The 19850-nt window shown below is 51.5% G+C and overlaps 1 protein-coding gene across 1 annotated transcript in view; it reads left to right on the top strand.

The window, feature by feature from the left end:
- Positions 1-19850, top strand: part of KAZN (kazrin, periplakin interacting protein) — a 181325-nt gene that overhangs the window by 137217 nt on the left and 24258 nt on the right. The window lies entirely within an intron of this gene.

Genomic DNA, 19850 nt, shown 5'->3' with positions numbered 1-19850 from the left:
CCGTGCGTGCCTGGGATTCTTGCTCTCAGCTCAGCAGCAATAAATGAGCCATTTGCATAATGAACGGTTTTAAAATCCGCAGCCCTGCGGTGCCTTGAGCCGTGCCCTTCAGAAGGGGCCTGTTCTCCAGGAGAAGGTGGCATAATTCAAAACGCTTCAATTCCTCTGGGGAACGTAAGTTAGGGTGGGAAGCACTCGGGTTATTTTGCAGCTGATTCTTCGGTGCTTACGTGATGCCCTTGCTCTGCAGCGCGTGTGCGTTTTGGGCACGTGGAGATAATGCAGCCAACTGCTTTGTTACAGCCATGGGGGGGATTAAAAGGGCAAGAAATGGGGGGAAAACGCTGCAAAAAGATGCTCCATTCCAATTTCTGCTGGTGATTCCCGTGGGAGAAGGACCTTTGCTCCCCGTGCCTTATTTTATCATGCAGGGGTTGCCTTGGCTCCAGGCTGGGGAGGCAGCTTCTGGGCGCTGCTCTCACTCACTCCATGATAAAAACAGGCAGGCATGTGTAAATTGCTACCTGTATTTCCTTGAGAGGATCTGAAAAACAAACAAAAAAAGACATTCTGTTCCATGCTCTCCCCTTCCCCTGCTTTTCCATGTGTGTTTTTTTGCCATCCTGGCAGTAGCTTTGGGATAAATGTTCCTTTAGCACATTGCTGTGCATCCTCCACCTGCAGCTGGGGCGTCCCCCCCTGGGTTAGGGAGGCATTTTTCCCTTCACCGTTGGGATCGTGGAGCAAAAAACAGGGTGAAAGACCCCTGCAGTGAACCGTGCCCCTCCCCGAAGCTGGAAGTTTTCTGCTGTGCTAGCACAGCCGAGGAGCCCTGGAGCACGGCGGGTGATGGGTTTCGTAACTACTTCCCCTGCCAAAAAGAAGGATGAGTAACGAGCAGCGATAACTCTCCTGCAAGCATCAGCATCCCGCTCAGGCTGATAAAAATTTGCTCCCTTTCAAAAGGCCTTAAAATGCTCTTTGTGATGCCGGGGCTCTTTTATTTCCAAAAATTCTGCAAGATGCTGGTTTTCCTTTAAACTGCTTTAAATTGGTGTTTGTTGAACTCGTCGCGAGCTGCTTTTGAGGAAGAAGAGCTGGCTGTGGTTTGGTCCTTAATGGAAAATGAATGTGACTCGAAATCCAGTCCAAAACCCATAATCCCTGCCCCACACAAGAAAGCTCCACTTGAAGGAGTAAATGTAGGGGAAAAAAAAAAAAAATAGGTTGGATTTAATTGCTTTGGATGCCCTGTTCCAGCCGAAGTGTGAGGAGACGATAAAAGAGGCAATTTAAAGCTCAGCAGCAGCGTGTTGGAAACACCGGTGCTGGCGCGCTGGGATGCTTTATCCCCAGCCCATCTATGCTGAGCTGAGCTAAATGGTGAGCGAGTCGGTGCCTGAGAGCAGCGAGCCTGCGGCAAGGTCACTCGCTGCTTCCAGGATTTTGGATTTCCCCCCGTGCTGGGGCTGCGAGGGGGCTGCTGCTGCTCCTCTTGTGCCTGGGCGCCTCGTGTTGGTTCACCAATTCTCCATGCCGTGTCCATGCACCCGAATGGCTCCATTTAGGGCCCAAATTGTTTTATTTTTTTAAAGGCTTATCCCTTTATAGGCAAGCGATAACCTGGCAGTGCATCGCTAGCGAAAATTAAGGAGTACATCTTCATCATGGGGCAGTTCAGCTGGCAAATGGTGGTGGTGGTGGAGCTGTGGGTGTGAAACTGCTGGGGAAATTATTCCATCGCGGCGTGCTGATAGGTCTGGGCGGCGAGCTTGATGCCCCTGCATCATCTCGGGATGTAAGAGACCAAGTTTGCAAGGCCGGGCTGGGGTTTTGCCTGCAGTGAAATGCTCTCGGAGCACCTGGTCGCCTGCTGAGCATCTCCTGGTTGAGTCGTGATGCCCAGTGTCCTCCAGCCGGGTGCCCCACGCTGGTGACGTGTATCCTGCACACCCAAGGAAGGGGGAAAACAGGAGGATGCCCCAGGGAGCGTGCTCCTTCTCCTCCTGCACAAGCCACACGTTTTCTCCGGGCTCTGGAGGTTGTGCACGGCTCTGCCAGATAAAGGCAAAAGTGAGGGAGGCCGGAGGAAGATGAATCCGCTGCATTCGTTATCCTCTATGCAAAGAACATCAAAAGCACTAATGGAAAAGGCTTTTTATATTTTTCATCAAAGCACTTGTTAAGATTTGGCAGGCTGATTTCTTATCAGTAAAATATTTATGAATGGAGCAGCTGGGGTGCTGGTTTAGGAAGGCTGGGAGTAAACGCTCCCTCCTGCCTCGGGAAATGTTTTATTCCTCTCGGTGACTTTTTCCCCCTTTGCTTTGTTCACGCCACTTCTGGGAGAGGCACTTCAGGGTGAGCCAGCACCCAAGCCTGCCGTCCCACAGAGCTCCCAGAGCATTTGCAGGGTGACAAGCCCCAAACCCACCTTGGACCTGGTGCCACGAGCTCTCCGGCCGTCTTTCTCTAAGACAGCAAGTGCTGGTGCCTGCAGCAGCTTTGGCTTTTTAGGCCGTGTAAGCATCTTTGGGACACTTCAGCATCTTTTAAGCATCCCAAAGCTACTTAAGCAACCCAGAGCCAGGTCCCCGTGGGGCAAAGCTGCTGCTGGAGCAGCTGCCACCACCCCATCAGCCCTGCATGATGTGCTGCTGCAGGCTGCCTGCTCTGCCTCCTGATCGATGCAGTGGCTGCTCACAAGTAAAATAAATACAAAATAATAATCCTTTCTCTTATCAGGGCTTGTCTACACTCCCGTTTGCACGAGCTGTTCTTCCCGGGATGCTTTATTTTATATACAAGCAGGTTTGGGAACAAAACCCTTTGCTTTTTGCCTTGCCCATCAATGCAGGTGTCTGCGGTACACTAAACCTTTGAAGAGCTCTTGACTTCTACAGCTAATATAACACATCCGTGGTGCTTTCCTCCTAAGAATGGTGATTGCACTGGCCTGAATGAGGTTTTTATCTCCTTTTCCTCTCCAGTAATTAGACCCGCACACGTGGAGGGAGCATGAAATGATTTATGAAGGTGTTTTGATCCCGGTTTATTAATTCCTAATCCTGATTTATTATTATTCTTTCTAATTCTGCATCGTCACTTGGTGAGCATGGTAGTTCAGAAAGCACGGGGGAAGAGCTCATATTGAATTTCCCTTGAAATACCAGGTGCTTAGGAATAAATGGGCTCACAAAGGGAGGCCTGCAGCAGTTGGGCATGGCGAAGGAGGCTGGGAAGAGCCACAATAGCTGTCAGCATAAAGCATTGTCACACCTCATGGGCAGTGATGCTCTTAATTTATTATTTTTTTTAATGTGTTTTTCCTCCTGGCTTTGTCCAGAAGAATGTAAATCTGGTGACTGAGGAGAACCCGGGGGTTCCGAGGCGCTGTTTAAAAGGTAAAGCTGTGCTGTCATCAGGGCGTTGTGTTCCTTAAACGTAGATCCTTTGAAATGCAATTACCTCGGTCACTGAGGGATGGGAGTTGTGACAGTATCAATATTTATAGCATGTAAATCAGCGCAAATCAGGAAGCGCGGAGCTGGAGTGGCTCTTTGCAGTTTCAAAAAGTTGGCTTTCAATTCAAGTTTGGACCAGATGCAGAGGTGGATAAGCCCATGAAAATCTGAGCAGTCGTCTGAGCTTGTTTCTATTTGGGGGGGGAAAAAATTGCATGGATGCATTGAGAGAGCGTGGAGCTCTCAGCCTGCAGCTGATGCGGTTGAAGTGCAGCCTCGTGGCTCAGCCCTGGGGCCATGGCTTTCGGCCGGTGCTTGCCAGGGTCACCCACAGAACTGGGGGGTTGGAAGGGGCCTCCAGAGACCACCGGGTCCAGCCCCCCTGCCAAAGCAGTTCCCTAGAGCAGGCTGCCCAGGGAGGCGTCCAGAGGGGCCTTGAATATCTCTGGAGAAGGAGACCCCACAGCCTCCCTGGGCAGCCTGTCCCAGTGCTCCGTCACCCTCACCGTGAAGAAATTATTTTGCATGTTGGGGCGGAACTGCCTGGGCTCCATTTTGTGGCCATGGCCCCTTGTCCTGTCCCCACAGCCCACTGAAAAGAGGTTCTGGTCAATGTGGAGGTACTCAGGTACTCCCCTGTCCTGATTTTCTGTCACTCCCAGGAACAAGCAGTGATGGAAATGCTCGGTGAGCCACGAGGAACAGCAAGGATGGCACCTGCAAAGGGAGCAGGGGCTCAGGCAGGCAATGAAAGCTGTCCCGGAATCCCTCCTCCGTGCTGATTTTCAGTGTTATCTTCCCTCCGTTGGGTTTTATTGTTTGTCATGATAAGGAGCAACTGAAATACATAAATGTCGTGTGTTTGGGGTGCAGGTCGGGGGGGCCAGGCTGGATGTGGAAGGGTGAGGGGTAAATTGGGACCGGGCAGGATCTGGGACTTGGCTCGGGTGGAGCGTGCTGCGTGGGATACCTTGGCAGGCCAGAGTAACTCGCTGGGTTATTACTGCCTTATTTGTGAGCTGTTTCTCTGCTTATTTTACTTTTATTGCAAAAAAATCCAAGTGATGCCAAACTGCACTGGTCCTGGTGCAGGCGCCGGAGCTGTGTGGTTGCTGCGGGCACGGAGGGCGACGCGGGGAGCTGCAGGCAGCCAGGGGGGCTCGGGGAGCACGCTTTATTCAACAGAGGTTGCCTTCACATCTTGCCAGCAGCGTGACAGTGGCTAAATCACCTGTTATCATGCAAAGAAGAAAGCTGTTGTCATGAGCAGAAGAATAAAAGCCTGACATTTGGGGGAAGAGCACAGCAATTTGAAGGAGGCGGCGCTCCCCCGGTGAAGGCAAGAGCAGGCAGCCCAGGGGCCAGGAGGGACCTCATGGTGTGGAAAATGTGTGTCGTGGGGCTGCTCGTGTAGTGGCAGATGGAGTGAGGAAGGATTTGATCTCAGCTTCATGGGTTTGGGAGTATGGCAGGGATGAGTTGGCTCTGGTGGTTCGAGGAGGATGTGGTGGGGATGCTCGTGGGTGCCTGCTCCAGGCTTAGTGCAGTGCAGGGCGCAGTGAGGAGCGGTTACAGGGTTGGGACGATCTTCCTTAAAGACCAGCCAGTGTGGCAGTCAGGGAAAAAAATCATTTCAGACCCAGATTTCCACCCTGAGCTCCCTGGTTTGTGAGGACCACCAGCAGGGCTTTGCTCAGAGCCTGGCTGCAGTTATTTGATCTGCGGCTCAGCTCCCAGCCCGGTGTGCAGTCAGAGCCCTTTGCACCAGCGCCGATTTACCACAGCAATCCTTCCCGTGCTTCCCGAGGTGTTCCTACAAGCGCTTTGACCTCCTGCAAGGTACACAAGCAACATGAACGATGCTTCTTGTACCCTTTTGATGCTAAAAAGTTAATCCCTTGGTCCCGGCCTGTTGTCTCTGCGTAGCTGTTGGATATAAAAACACCAAGCAAACAGTCGGGGAGGATGATACGAGGTGGGAGCTGCATGATGAGCAGTCTGAACCTGCACACAGCGGTGGGTGAAGCCACGAAGCATTTCCACAAAGCTCCACGCTCCCCGATGGCACTATCCAAATAACATGAATAATTAAGGGCTCGGTGCCTGATTTCGTGGCGTGAACCGACGTGCCGGTTCCCGGGGGGCAGCCGTGTTTCGCCTGGGCAGCTGTGGCCCAGCAGGTGGATGTCGCCCCTGCCACCGCGTGTCCTTGGGGGCACGGCCAGCACATGGCGGGGAGGAGCGGCCGCAGCGCCTGAGCGAGCACAGCGGGAGCCCCTCGGAATAGTTACAGACCCTTGGTGGCAAACCCAGATGGGATGGGACGAAACGAAACGGCTGGGTGCAGCAGAAAGCAGGGCTGGTTTTATAATCGTGTAAATAAGCTGCTTTTATGATTTTTTTTCCCGTTCTTTTTCAAGCAACCAGTTGTGGTTTTGCAGTGTTCTGCATCTCAGCTATAGGAGCACCACGTTACATGAACCAGCCCCTACCTCCCTTTGCCTGCACTAACAGCAGTAGGACATCCTAAGGACATCCTAGTAGGATCCCCTAATAGGACATCCTTCCCCAGCCACCTCTCTGCTCTGTCCTATCCCATATTTCTTGGACCTACTCCAAGAAATTCAGGCTGAATTCCTACCAAATTCAGCCCCGAAGGGCTAGTCCGCTTGGCTGCCCGTGAGGCTTCAGGGGTCATTTGCAGCCAAAGGGATGTCTTAATTAACCGAGGGGCTGAGGATTTTTGGCTGGTGGGGGCCAAATGTGCAGTGAATGCCCATCTGTGCCTGGTTTGGGGAGTGCAGCCGGGAGGACGGCTGTTGGTGACGCCAGGTGGGTCGCTGGCATGGTCCGAAGCCAAAATCTCTCTTGGTCTCTGGGAGGATGCTGCTGGGGAGGAGCTGCTGAGAAAGGAGAGGAGTGCTGCTGGTCGGGCTGTTATCGGCGATGGTTAACCAAGAATTGGGAGGAGGACTTGTGAAAAAAACACTGGAAACAAAGCTCTTACAGGAACAAAAGCACATTGACAGGAAAGGAGGATTGGTAGTCTGGGGATGAAGTGAATGGCTTTTCCTATAAATCTGAATTTCGGGTACAAAAGTAGGCTTTAATTCCTTCAGCAACTATTGCAGCGGACAGTGCTCTGCAATAAGGTCCTTCCAGCAGCAATATCGCGTGTGATTGCTGTGATTTAGATTATATATGTGGTCGAGAAGAGAGGTCGCTGCTGAAAGCCTGCTGTAATAGGCACTGTGGAGCCTTCTCTAAGGATAAGGGTTTTTTAAGTTGCTGTAAAACATAAGGATAAAAGAAATCAAGCTCATTTTTCTCCAAGGACCATAACATCCTTTAAGGCTTAATTCGGCTTAATATTTTGCCCGTCCTCTTCAGGCTGCGCTGCCAGAGTTACATCTATCACAGTAGTTGTGGGCATTTAGTGAAGCACTTGAGGTCTGTGCTCTCTCTGCCTTTTCTTTCCTTGTTGTGTTTTTAAACCAGCGCTGTCAGCTCCAAACATGCAGCACAACATCAGGCAGGCAGGATTGCAGCCTGAGCTCCATTTTTAGTTTGTTTTCCACTTTTCTGCCGTTTCGGGGCTGGGTGGAAGTCGCAGCTTGTTGGCCAGGCTCTTGCGCTGTCCCCTGCCCACACCGCGTCTTTGGGGTCCCCAAGGACCTGGGCCAGGAGCTGCCGTGGTTGTGCTGCTGCCAAACAGAATGAATTTCACATATCTGCCTCTTCCATCAATATTTGTGTCGGGGAACAGCTCGTGCAATCTCTTAGCAAAGCCACCGTCTCCTTTCACCGACCTTTTATTTCTTCTGGGGTTGGAATATTTCTTCTGTAATACCCTCTGCGAGGAGTGCTGCGAGTTGGTGGGGAGCTGTGAGTTTCCAAGTAAATGCTTTCTGTTTTCTTTCCCGGTCTTTTCTCGGTGTGATTTTATTCCAGCTATCCCAGCACTTCAGGACAGCGTTGATAAGTTTCTTATAAACACCCGAGGAGGAGGGCACAGCGGATCGTGCTCAGCATTCTTTGCAGAGGAATGGTGGAGGCCGCTTTTTACTGGGGAAGCAGAAAAAGGATCGGATCTTCATTAAGCCACATTCCACAGCAGCAAGCAGGGTTTGTTGCTCTGGTGGTCATCCACAAAACCCAAGCTCTTCTGGAGCTCTTTCGGTCCTCTTTGCCCCCTGCATGCCGTGCATTCCTCGTGTCCAGATGAGCTGGTGTCTGGTCTGTCTCATTAGTTTCTCGTGACCCTGCTGGCTTTTTTTTTGCCATTTCTCTGATGCTTTTCTCCTTAGAGGAATTCCCCTTTCTTCCCTGAGTCTTGTGCTCAGCTTTCCATTTAGGAGAAATGCCTGAGCACGGGGAAATGGGAATAATTTCGGTGACTCTGATGGAATTACAGAGTGTGAGCAGGGCTGACCGGAGTTCCCCACTGTCATCTTGCTCAGCGTGTTGGTTAAACCCACACCCAGGAAACATCGTGTACATAACCTTGCTTTGGAGGCACCCCAACACCCTTCTCACATTTAGAGCCCAGCAGGATCACAACGAGGGACATTATGCCCAGAGCGTGGCACCTAAAAATGTGCAATCGTTTGGTTTTCTGTTGTTTGGTGGTTGTTGTTTTTTTTTCCACGAATAATACTTTAGATCTTTAAGATGACATAGTGGGGATCGCTGTAAGATAAACACTGAAACCAGAGATATTTGTCCTTGCAAAGCTCCACGGGCGGCTCGTGAGGAAGGGGGAGATGCATTGACTTGGACAGCTACTTATAGAAAACAGATGTGCAAGTTAGGAAACACAAGCGATAAATCTGAGCCCATATGGCAGCCCTCTCACGAGTGTTTAGAGTCACAGCCGGCCGTGAATGGCTCTCAGTTTCTCTCCTGAAAGGGGAACTTGCTGTCTCTTGTAAGACAGGAATACGGGTTGGTTTGTTTTTTCCCTCCCCCTCGACCTCCACTCTTGTTGCATGGAGCAACCCGTGTCCTACAGATGTTCCTCGTGCGTGGAGGAGGAATATCACCAGGAGAGCTTTATGGTTGCTCTTCTGCAGCTGCCAGGACTGAAGGCACAAGGAAGCAGGCAGGGTCGGTGCTGCTGGGAGCTGCTGCTGCTGTGGGTGGCCTTCAGCAGCACTCACTCTTGGGTTGGCTTTTCAGGAGTCGGAAAGCCTGGTTTGCTGCAAGGAAAGGGCTCCTTGGGTGCCCTCAGCCTCGCTGCAAGGCTGGGGGCTTTCTGCCTCCTGCTGATGTGGCCAGGACCCCTTTCATGGTGAGCTTCATGGAGGTACCTGCGGGCAGACACGTGTTGTTCTGCCACCTCGCGTCCAAGCTCTTTCCCTTTCTCCTTTTTCCCAAGTTGATAGAGAGACACTTCCCAAGCTACCTAGTTTTCCCTTCTTGGATTTATTTATTTATTCTCCTGCCTTCATGGGATTTTTTTTTTTTTTAATTTTTATTTTTCTCACGCCTATCTAAAAACTGCTTTTCAAGCACGTTGGGGCTTAGTGGGCTGCGTAACCTCCTCTGCACTGGGAATCCCGTTGTGCAGCCCTCCGCCTCCTCCCAGCCCCTGGCATCCCCTTCTCCTCGCTCCCACTGCAGCCTTTTGTGCAGGAACCGTAACGGGTTTATCAGTTATTGTCTTGTGCGTGCGTTCCATGAAACCGGGAGTCCTTTCCCCACAATACCATAAGGAGATTAAAAAGAAAGCCCAGATTTATGGGAGACAGAGAATGAATACATTTATAACCTGAAGAAGGACTGTGGAAAAATACCCTGAGCCAGTATATTGGACTTAGGATCCTGGTTTAACCTGATGGTTACCATTCAATGTTTTTTTCCCCCATTTTTTTCCATAACTCGGACTGCAGCACTCAGACTGGCACCAGGGAAGGAGAAAAATACACTGATAGAAGGGAAAAAAAACCACAACTCTATCAACTTGATTACAACATTTCTTGTTTACACCAAGAAAGCACCTGCCCTCTCCTAGGGTCAGCGTTTCATTGCCGCATCCCTCTCTCGTGCCCTGGTGATGGAGCAGTGTCAGTCCCTGGGTTTTTGTCATCTCCTTGGGCATCAGGGCTGCTTGTGTCCTGGTGAGCTGGCGTCCCTGTTTCTCGTTGTTTTATTTCTTCTCCATTTTGATGTGTTGCTGCACCCTAAATTAATTTCTTGCTGATCCCACTCGCAGCCCTGTTGAGCGAACCGGTCTCTGGAGGGCTGCATCGTTAACACTGGCAGACAGCATGATATAGTCACGCACAAAAGGCCATAAAGAAGGAAATGAAGTGCCATAACGTTATGAGGGATGCTGGCTGAAGCCTGTGCCCTCTTCTAGCACTTGCCAAGAGTCCTGGTTTGGAAGGAGAACCTCAGAGCTGAGTCCATGGGCAGGAGAAGTGCTGGTGGATGAGGTCCCGGCCAGAGCTTTGGCTTGCCTTGGTTCCTGGTTAACATGGAGCAGTGCAGCCCTAGGGCCACCCACTTACTCCGCAGCACAGGTTTGCCTGCAACCACCGAGCCAGCCAGAAATGCCTCGTGGGCTCCTCTCCGTCTTGCTTTGGCGTCTTGCACCGTGCCACGAGGAGCGGGTCTCTTGGAGCAGAGCCGCCCATCGGCCCCGCTGGTGCTGGGCTGCAGCTCTGCCTGCCCCGCTCTGCGGTCCAGCTCTGCCAAATCACTTACCAAGCTGCTTACTTAGCCTGCTGGAACCCTGTTGGTGAACACATTTTGAAAGCTGCCCCCCCAGCTGCCGCTCCTTGCCCCGAGCACTGATTTAGGTGCTTTACAGGCGGCACTAAATCAAGCAGATTGATGGTGGTGGGCCCTTGCCTTTGGTTTGTCAGCAGCAGCAGTTCATTCGAGGGCAGGGCTGACTTGCATCCTCTGGATCCTGCGTGACAGTGCAGCTCGGAGGCATTGCTTTTTTCAAAAGCAGCAGGCGAGCAGAGCTGCACGTGGCCATCGATGGGTCTCGGCTCTCTCCAGCACTTGGAAGGACAACGGCCAAAGGTAGGAGTCGTGCTGGGTGCTGGGGGGAGCACTGCAAACCTTGGTTAGGGTCAGAGCTGGGTCCTTGGCCGGGACTCTCCAGGCTTGGGTGGACTTGTGCTGGAAGCAGTAGGTCCTGGTCCTGCTCAGGTGGAGCCCGCTTTCTTTTAGGTGTGTGCTGCAGTGGTAGAAAGAAGTCGAAATGCTGCCATTCAGGAGTCGGGGCTTCCCATGGCAGTTGGCATCGCCGAGCATTGTTTGCATTGATTGGAGTAGAGGCAATTAAGAGGCTCCCACTGCTTTCACTGGGAGTTTTTCCTGCGTAAGGAGGCTTGAAGCAGAGGGGAGGACCATTACAGGGCGTAAACACGGCGCAGGCAGGCAGCTGCGGTCTGGAGGCATCTCGCAGCCTTGTTTAAGCCTGAAATACTTCTCACCGACTGGCACGGGGTCTAAGAGAAAATGCCAAGGAGCACGTGTGGCTCAGCAGGGGGGCTCACGAGCTCTGCAGCACGTGCACAAAATGTCACCCTACACCCTGGACGAGGGGTTTTGCTGCTTATCCTGCAGCGCACGCTTCTCAGAGGTTGGTTATTCCAGACTTGCTCTTGAGCTCATACCCCACACAAGTCCTTTTTCTTTTGGGATTCGTGTCAGGGAGAAGGAGCGATGAAACCGAAGCAGTAAAAAAAACAAAGAAACAAAAAGGTTTTTGGCCCAGAAGAAAAGAGTCTCGTGGCATATTCATCGTCTGCACTGATGGTGCCGCTTCCCATACGTCTGTCGCACGCTCCAGGTTGGGTGTTGGTGTCGAAGGGAAGCCAAGGGCTCGGTCCTTGGCTGTCGGGACCTCGCTTCGTTCCCAGCTAGGAAATAGTTTCCTGAGTTTCCTGGCAATAGCTCATGAGTGTGAAATGTAAGAATTTGCGACGGGTTGTAGGAAGTTAATTTGATCACTTGGCAAGGGGGGTAGGGGGGAGCGGGATTCGGTTTTCATGTGTTTTTTAAATCAATGTAATTTTATCTCAAGGGAAAAGAGAGTGGCAGCAAACAAGCTTAGTTCTTAACGTGGCTCTTTAAACACAAGGATAGATTAAAACTAGACATGAGGAGGAAATTCTTCCCTGTAAGAGCAGAGGCACTGGAACGGGTTGCCAAGAGCAGCTGTGGATGCCCCATCCCTGGAGGTGTTCAAGGCTGGATGGGGCCTTGGCAACCTGATCTGGTGGGTGGCATCCTGCCTACAGCATGGGGTTGGAGTTAGATGATCTTTAAGGTCCCTTCCAACCCAAGCCATCCTGTGATATTCTGCAGCAGCCCTTTGAGACACCAAATCTTGTGTAGACAATGTAAGCCTTGATGGAGCTGGACATCTCTTAATTCATTAGTGTGCCTGAGAGAAGGTTTGTGGGAAGATGCTGGGGAAAATAATAAAACACAACCTCCTTGTGCTTATGCTGCAGTATGCCTTCTCTCTAACCCAGCATTTCTTGCTGGAATTTCAAAATTAATGTTTTATTTAGCAGTAACATGAATAGTCATTTGTCTGCTCCTGTAATGCTGCAAAACTCTTGAAAAAAAAAAAAAAAAAAAAAAGATAAAATAAACAAAACAGCAAATGTGCTGACTTTCCCCAGCAATGCAATGTTATTGTGGGTAGATCGTAGCCTTCGGGGGCCTGTACGTTATTCAGGTCACATGAAATCACAGGGCCACAGAACTGGGGGGTTGGATGGGACCTCCAGGGATCATTGGGTACAGCCCCCCTGCCAAAGCAGTTCCCTAGAGCAGGCTGCCCAGGTCCAGATGGGCCTTGAATATCTCCAGAGAAGGAGACCCCACAGCCTCCCTGGGCAGCCTGTCCCAGTGCTCCGTCACCCTCACTGTGAAGAAATTATTTTGCATGTTGGTGTGGAACTGCCTGGGCTCCATTTTGTGGCCATGGCCCCTTGTCCTGTCCCCACAGCCCACTAAAAAGAGGTTGGCCAAACCCCTCTGTCTCCCACCCTCAGGTATTTATACACATTGCTGAGATCCCCCCTCAGCCTTCTCTTCTCCAGGCTGAACAGCCCCAGGTCTCTCAGCCTCTCCTCACAGGGGAGATGCTCCAGGCCCTGTATCATCTCTGTGGCCAGGGCTTGTCCCTCGCACTTATTTTCTCCCTTGTATTTTTACCAGAGCAGCTGTGGTTGAAGGAGAAGTTGAGGAGAGAAGTGCAGAGGCTCGAAACCCTTTGGTAGCATGTGTTATGGCTGGAATTTCTGTAACTCCTTGCTTTTATCTGACTTGTGCAGGTGGTGCTAGGCCGGGCCTCTGGCTGAAGCGTTGTGTGCTCGGCCTTGGCCGTGGTGCTCCCATCCAGGTTGTGTCTTGCAGAGCTCTTGCCTCTTTCTTCCTGAGCTCTAAGTTATCCATATGCATCGAGTCCTCCCTGTTTGAAATGTTTTGAAATCAAACAGGAATCGCAAAAATGTATTTACCATGCGTCTACTACTTAAAAATATGTATACACTGGGTCTCATTTTCACATGAAAACGATGCTTTTCCTCTCAGCTCTGAATCTGTTGGCACGAGAACTCGGTTGCTGCTGTAATTGAGACAAGGTGGAGGAAAACATGCTGTCTTTTGTCGTGCCTTCCCGTGCATTCAGCAGCTTTGGGCGTGCTGATGCTTCTGCTGAGGATTTGTCTCCTTTTAGCAAGCGGACCGAGAGCGGGGGTACCACCGAGGGGTGCCTAAACCTCGGTTTAGAAACCAAGGCTGGCTCTGCAGTGTGCGATAGCGGCTGGGAGCATCCAGTTTATCCTGCGATGCTTCCCCCTTTCTGCTTTGTGTCATGCCAGGAGAAACTACTGAAGCCTGTACGGTTGGCAGAGCAGCAACAGAGCAAAACAAAGCAAAATAGGGGCTGCACTCGGTGCTGGTCCAGCCACGGGACCAAACGCGGTGCTTCTGCCCTTCTTGCTGTGCAAAAGGAACAGGACAGAACCACTGGGAAGGGCTCGGTGGCTGCAGTGGTGTCCAGCCCCTGCCAGAAAATAGAAGTGCTGGCACGCTAAGCCTCTTGTTTGCTCTAAGCTGTTTATTTTGCTGCTAAAGGCTTTTCAGATCTATTTGGCTGAGTGGGTGCAGCCAGGGGGACCTCACGGTCTGATAATTCCCTCCTGTCTGTGTCAGATACACGTATCGTATATATTACATACTTGTGTGTGTATATATATAAAATAAGCAACATGCCTATAATTTCTGAAGCATACATTCACTAAATGCACGTGCATTTGTTGATGGGGAGCAAGAGGTCTTTGCCTCCTGACAGCGCACAGGAAGGCAAAGCCCGGCTCTGAGGCCAGGTCCCCTCGTGCCAGGTCAGCACAAAGCAGGAACACAAAAAGCTTTTCTGGAAGGCTGGCTCAAATCCATTATAATATTACTAAACACCATAATCCTGTGAGCCTTTGCTTTGTAATGCGATAATGAGTTATTAAAGACTAAAGCAGGGGAAGCTGGGGAGGGGGCGGCTGCGGTTCAGGGTCTTTTTTACCTTCCCTGCTGCTGGCTCTGCCTCCTGCCCTGGCTGGGTGATTTCTCCAGGTGATTCTCCATCCCTGCAATGTTGCAGCAGTTTTTCAGCCACCTCTGCATCGGCTCAAGTGCTCCATGTGTTTCTTGGGAACGTTGTATGGTTACCAATGGGATGAGATTCGGTGCTGTGCAGAGTGGGAGTACTGCTGAGGGGGAGGGAGGCAGTTCTTGCTTGGGAAATAAAGCAGGAATTAAAAAATATATTAAAAAAAATACAAATATAGCTGAACAGCGTGCCAGCCATTCTTTGCAAAGTGTCAAACTTTGGGTTTGGGAGCGTTTGGCAGCCCTGGGCTATATTCAGAGTAAAGGCAGATACATAATCCCTTTACCCCACTGTGGTGTGGGACGTTGGGGCACTATTTTCTTGTAAAATACCCTTTCCGGTAAGATTTTTCCTCCCTTTTCTCTGATTAAAATTGAAGACCTTGCAACACCACATTTGTTTCTGTCTTTTTTACATTTTTATAAGCTCTCTTAGCACAGCCTCATCCCTTGGGCCACCCTAGTGCCTTCTCCAACCCTGAACACGGTGCAGAGCACCATTCTCCAGGAGAGCGATGACACACATTGCTATCTATCACCAGCAGCCTCTAAGCCGATAAAGATCTTTTTATTATTTTACAAGCACAATAATTACCACCTAGAGATGTTTTCCTATAGCTTAAGTGCTCTGCTCCTCCTCTGGATCCACGCATTTGCCCTCAGTCGCTTGCGTGCAGCCTGCAGCAGGCAGCCTTCCCCCAGCGCGCCGAATATCAAAGCAGCCCCTTTGACGGGTTTTTTGATGCGCTTTTTTCACCCTGTAATCGTCGATGCAAAAAAGAAAAATGAAGGAGGAGGGGAAGGAAAGGGGAGATTTGGATTGATTTGCTCTGGCACTGGCTAATTACTTCTGTAGTGAAAAAATCCTCTGCCGTGCCCCTGGGGAAGCCCATTGTGGGGCAGGGCAGGGGTCTGGGGCTGGGCATCACCAAATGAGCCTGAGCTGGTCCTTGCCTGGTGCAAGCTGTCGTGTGCAAGCACCTTGTGCTGGGGAGACAAGCATCCACTACAGCCTGCATGCTCCCAGCAGGGGAAAATCCCCGAGGGGATGAATGAATTTGTTTTTATCCAAATCTGGCTGCAAAGGGATAAGGTGGGAGGTGGCAAAAAGTGAGGAGTTGTTTGCCGTACCGCAGACAATCGTCTCCAGGTAAATCCGAGCGGAGTTGCCATCTGGAGGAAAAAAAAAACATTAATTTCCAGGTAAAGCTGAGCAGATTTCTTGCTGGCGCAGGAGAGGGGCTGTGGGTGGGTGTAGGAGCCGCAGCGCTCGGTGTGCGCAGATGGGTGCGTGGGAGGGAGAGAGGGAAATCACCCCGGTGCTTCCTCCAGGGTGTCGCTGTGTGAAATGCGGGTACCTGAGACGGGCAGGAGAAGGGAAGGGTTTGCTTCAGGTGTGCAGCCACCCACTGCCCTGACAGACATGGATTAATGCAGAGCATCGAGGTCCCCTCTGCCCCCCTGCTGGGTGGCCACGAGGTGTCCCTGGTGTGGTCGTGTGGCCTCTGCCATCCTCCTCCTCCTCCTCCCGTGGCCATGTCACCATCGTGTCCCCGTGCTTTGGGCAGGCTTGCCACCGAAAAACCACCTCTGCATCTGCTTTGGTGCCACTGCAGGGCAAGGCCAGGCTGCCCTGCACGTGCCAGCTCCAGCTGAATGTCCCTGTTAATCCGGGGCACGTTTTTCCTCTTGGATTTCGAAAACGCGGTCCTCGCCGTGATAGCTCGCAAATGAGCAGCTCCGGGTTTTCCCGCGGCGACGTGCACCTATCAATTTATTTCTCATTAAAAATTTCACGCGCTGCCATAAAAGCCAATAGTGAGAAAACACCGGGGCTTTATAACCCGCTAAATCAGGCCTCCGCTTGGACGTATGGCTGCCGCGGGGCATCATTGGGATTCAGGAGGAAAATGGATCAATGCAGGGTTTTCTCCCCATCCTGGGTCTGTAGGAAGGGCAGCACAAAAGCAGGAAGAAAAGCACTGCTTTCAGTGACCCCTACTAAAGAGCTGGGCGAGCAGGAGAGGAATCGATCTCTGGATGAGCTGCGGTACAGACAGCTTTTTTTTTTTTTCTCCTTGCACATAAAAAGCCAGGCACGCTTTGGTTCGTCATCTGGAGGGAGTGTGGAGCAAAAACCTTTTTAATTAACAGCGGATCGGCACCTTGCTGCACCGGAGTCACCCCTTAAAGGTGAGGGAATTCGCTCTGCCCGTGTGAAGGGGGATTTGTTGTTATTCTGGTCTAACCCCATTCCTTGCAAACTCCATTTCACTTGCTGCTCTGGGAAGGGCTGTGCTGAACGCTGCCAGCGGGGCTTGCTAGGAGGCAGCGCGATGCCCCGAGGGATGCTGCGGGTCGGGGGACTTGTTCCTGCTGAATTGGCTCTCACCACAGCCCCGCTTTTCTCTAAGTGCAAAGGAAGGAAGAAAAATCGATTCCCATCAGCTGAGCGCTGCCCTTTGATTCATTGCTGCTGCAGGAAGAAATTCGTTATCGCACGCTCCTGCAAGGGATTGCTTTTGTGTTTGTTATTAGGGAGAGATGCTGGAACTGCCCCAGTCCTCCAAACCCTGATATTTTGATAACCTTTACCATCCAGAGGACATCCACTCTCCCCGTTTTTATTGCACAGGTTCTCTCTGACGAAGTAATGACAGGCATTTATTCCTTTTTGAGCCGCGAGATCGTGCAGAAGCGCGGCGTGGGAAGGGACTTGGTTCCGATTCCAGCCCCGGAGGGACACTGGGATGAAAAAAAAGCCCTTGGATGGAGCCAGCTCGGGGCTGTCCCTGCTGACAGGCACACATGCGATGTATTTGGTGGCGTTTTTGCAGTTGGCACCGTGGGGGAGGTCTGGGCAAGAGCAGCAAAGCCGGGCAGCGCCGTGTGTGGGGTGCAGGGAGTGGGCTCATTTTGGGTGAGAAAACGACGTTTCGAGAGTGTGCTGCAGCGGGGAGGGCCAGAGTTTCAGGTGGTGTGGTCGGATCCGTAGCCGAACTTCGAGGGCAGGTTCCCCAAAAAAGTCACCTAGGATCAACAGTTGGATGTTTTTAAGTTATTTTTGTTTTTGACTTTTTGTCCTCAGCCCATCTCAAAACCAGAGAGTGTTAAAATCAGCCCGCCTCCACCCTTCGCTTACTCAGATATCATTTATTTTTGCAGCTTTTTGCATCGTCAACAAGCCATTGGTTTAATTCCCTCCGAATTCGGATTTCTTTGGGAAGGGAGGTCAGTCTAGGCTGCAGCAGTTGATTTGATCCAGGTCTTTTTTTGTGCGATTTGATGTGAATTTTGGTCTAGAGAGCCCAAGAATTGCAGCCTGTGTTGTTTCACTGGTGCTTTTTGGCCTTCATTCACGAAGCGTGCCAAATATCACATGGCAACCCTACATAAAACTCCAAGATAAATAAATTAACTAATTTAAAAAAATAAATAACCCAAGATGAAGACGAGAGGAGCTCGCTGGGCTTGTGTAGAGCTCAGCCAAGGGCCAGAACTTGTGAAATGTTCACGGAGCAAGTTTCTTTCTGCGGTATCTTGCGACATGAAGCAATTTAAAGACTACATAACGTTGTTTCAGAAGATGATAATTGTGCCACAGGTATGGAGAGCCTTTCCCCAACGGCATCCCCATTTGGGATGGGTTCAGCCCAGCCTCTCCTGGATGCCCTCGTTCAGTATTTGCTCATCCTTGAGGATGCAAAACTCCAAATATCCCCTGAACGGCTGGGAAACTCTCTATCAGTGGCCTTCCTTGACTTCTGGAAGCCAAAAGAAAAGGCAAAACCTGTGTTTCTTGTATTGATTTTGCTCGTGGAGCCTTCATTAGAAAGCAGGAAGGACGGGGATCTGTTGAAATGAATTATTAAAAATGTCGTCCTTTACGTTTCCTTCTGGTCTGATGTGCAGTATCGGAGAAAGCAAAGCCTCCTTTCCTATGATAAAGGCTTTTTTTAATCTTTTTTTTCCTCCCAAGAAACATTTCCAACCACCAGGCATGCTTTTACCGCTTTGCAATAACTCAGCGACCATCAGATCTGTGCCACAAACCCTCCGAGAGCAGCCCGAATCTGCGGGCGGTGCGCGCCTGTTTGTTTTGATACAGCAAAAACAAGGGGGAAAGGAACAGTTGGGCAGGTGAGGGAGAACAAAGGGGCTGTTTGTGGAGCCTTGTTTTTAAGGGTTACGATGAAAGCACCCATGCGATGAGGCTCTGATACCCAGCCCCGAGACGCGCACGGTGCTCCCCGAGCACAAAGCCCTCCTTTCACGGGCAGCTCAAAGCCAAGATCTGTGCGGTTGGGTTGGGTTTGGGTTTGGTTTGGACTTTTTTTTTTCTTTTTTTTTTTTTCTGGCGCTCCCAGGGGAATATTTGAATGACGCCGGGCTGAATTTCGGGCTGCCTTCCCCACCTGCCAGCACAATCACGGCAGAAAGGTGCGGCTGGCAGGCGAAGGCGGCTCCGAGCCTTGTTGGCCTCCAGCTCCGAGCGTGCAAAGAAAACCCGGGGAGGCTGGCACGGTGCAAGGCCAGGGGCTGGAATCCCGGTTTTCCCTGGGACATCAACTCTTCATGCAAAATACCCGTTCGTTATTCTTATTAAAACACATCCTGGGTTCAGTTTGGGGAAGGCAAAAGGCCGTGATGGATTTGCCCCGTGCTGATGGGCAGCACTGATGGTGATCGCCCTGCTGGAGCTGCCCTCGATTAATTTTCTGCCAACAACAGCGCCCGGTGGAGCAGCTGATGTTTTTTTTGGTCCCTACACCTTTGGGTTTTAGCGATGCTTGCTTGGTTTGTCCTGATGCAGGGCAGCAGGGCCCCTGAAACCAGAAACCTCCCTGATGGTGCCTGTGCCAAATCCCCCCAAAAGCCCTGCTGCGGGTGGGGGGAGCAGGCAGAGACCTCAGCAAGGTGCAGAGCGTCGGGCAGGTTGGTGGTGCCAAGTACAGATTAATCATCCCCAAATGTGAAGGGGACAAGTTTTGCTCTGCCTCGTGGCGCTTTTTGGAGCTGTGTGCTCCGGCTGCTGCAGCCCCTCGGTGTGAGCTCCTCACGTTTTCTCTTGGATGCGCCGGGCGGGCGGAAATTATCAGCAATTAACGTGCTTCTGATGAGATAGCAAGCCTGACTCGCCCGGACCTGTTCCTTCCCTATAACCTGTTCCCAGCTTATCAGGGAGGCTTGCAGGAGAACGAGAAGGTTTCCAGCACGCAGGGTGATTTGGTTTCGAGGGGCAAAGAGCTTGGGGGGGGGGAACAAAAACCCACACAGCACCCCTTGCATCTGCCTCCTGCATCCTTGCAACCTCCAAGGGCAAAAATGACGCTGGGTTCGCAGAGTGGAGATCTGCAGGGAGGGCTGGGCAGTGCCCAGGGCTGGATTTGCAGCTGGGCATCCTCAGAGCACCGGGTACCTCTGCAAATTGTGCTGCCCGAGTCCCCAGACCGCTGCCCGAGCCCCTGGACCGCTGCCTGCTGCATTCAGCGCCTCTCCACGCTCTGCCCGTTGTGCTCTGAACCTTTCTCCCCCGCTGCAGCGGCCGGTGAGAGGCAGGAGGAGCAGCGTGCACGTTTTTCCCTCGCTGCTTGTTTCAAAGAGGCTTTGTAGATAGCGATCTCCCCTTCATCGCAGTGCTCGCAGCGATGAACTGAGAAGGGCGGAAAGAAAACAAAACAAAGCACCAAACGTACCCAAACGCAGGCTGCCAGGGGTGCACGTTTCCCCCCCTGTTTCTGCAGA

The sequence above is a fragment of the Aythya fuligula genome, chromosome 21 (genome assembly GCF_009819795.1).
Source record: "Aythya fuligula isolate bAytFul2 chromosome 21, bAytFul2.pri, whole genome shotgun sequence".
NCBI lineage: Eukaryota > Metazoa > Chordata > Aves > Anseriformes > Anatidae > Aythya > Aythya fuligula.
This window is presented reverse-complemented; position numbering and strand designations above follow the sequence as displayed.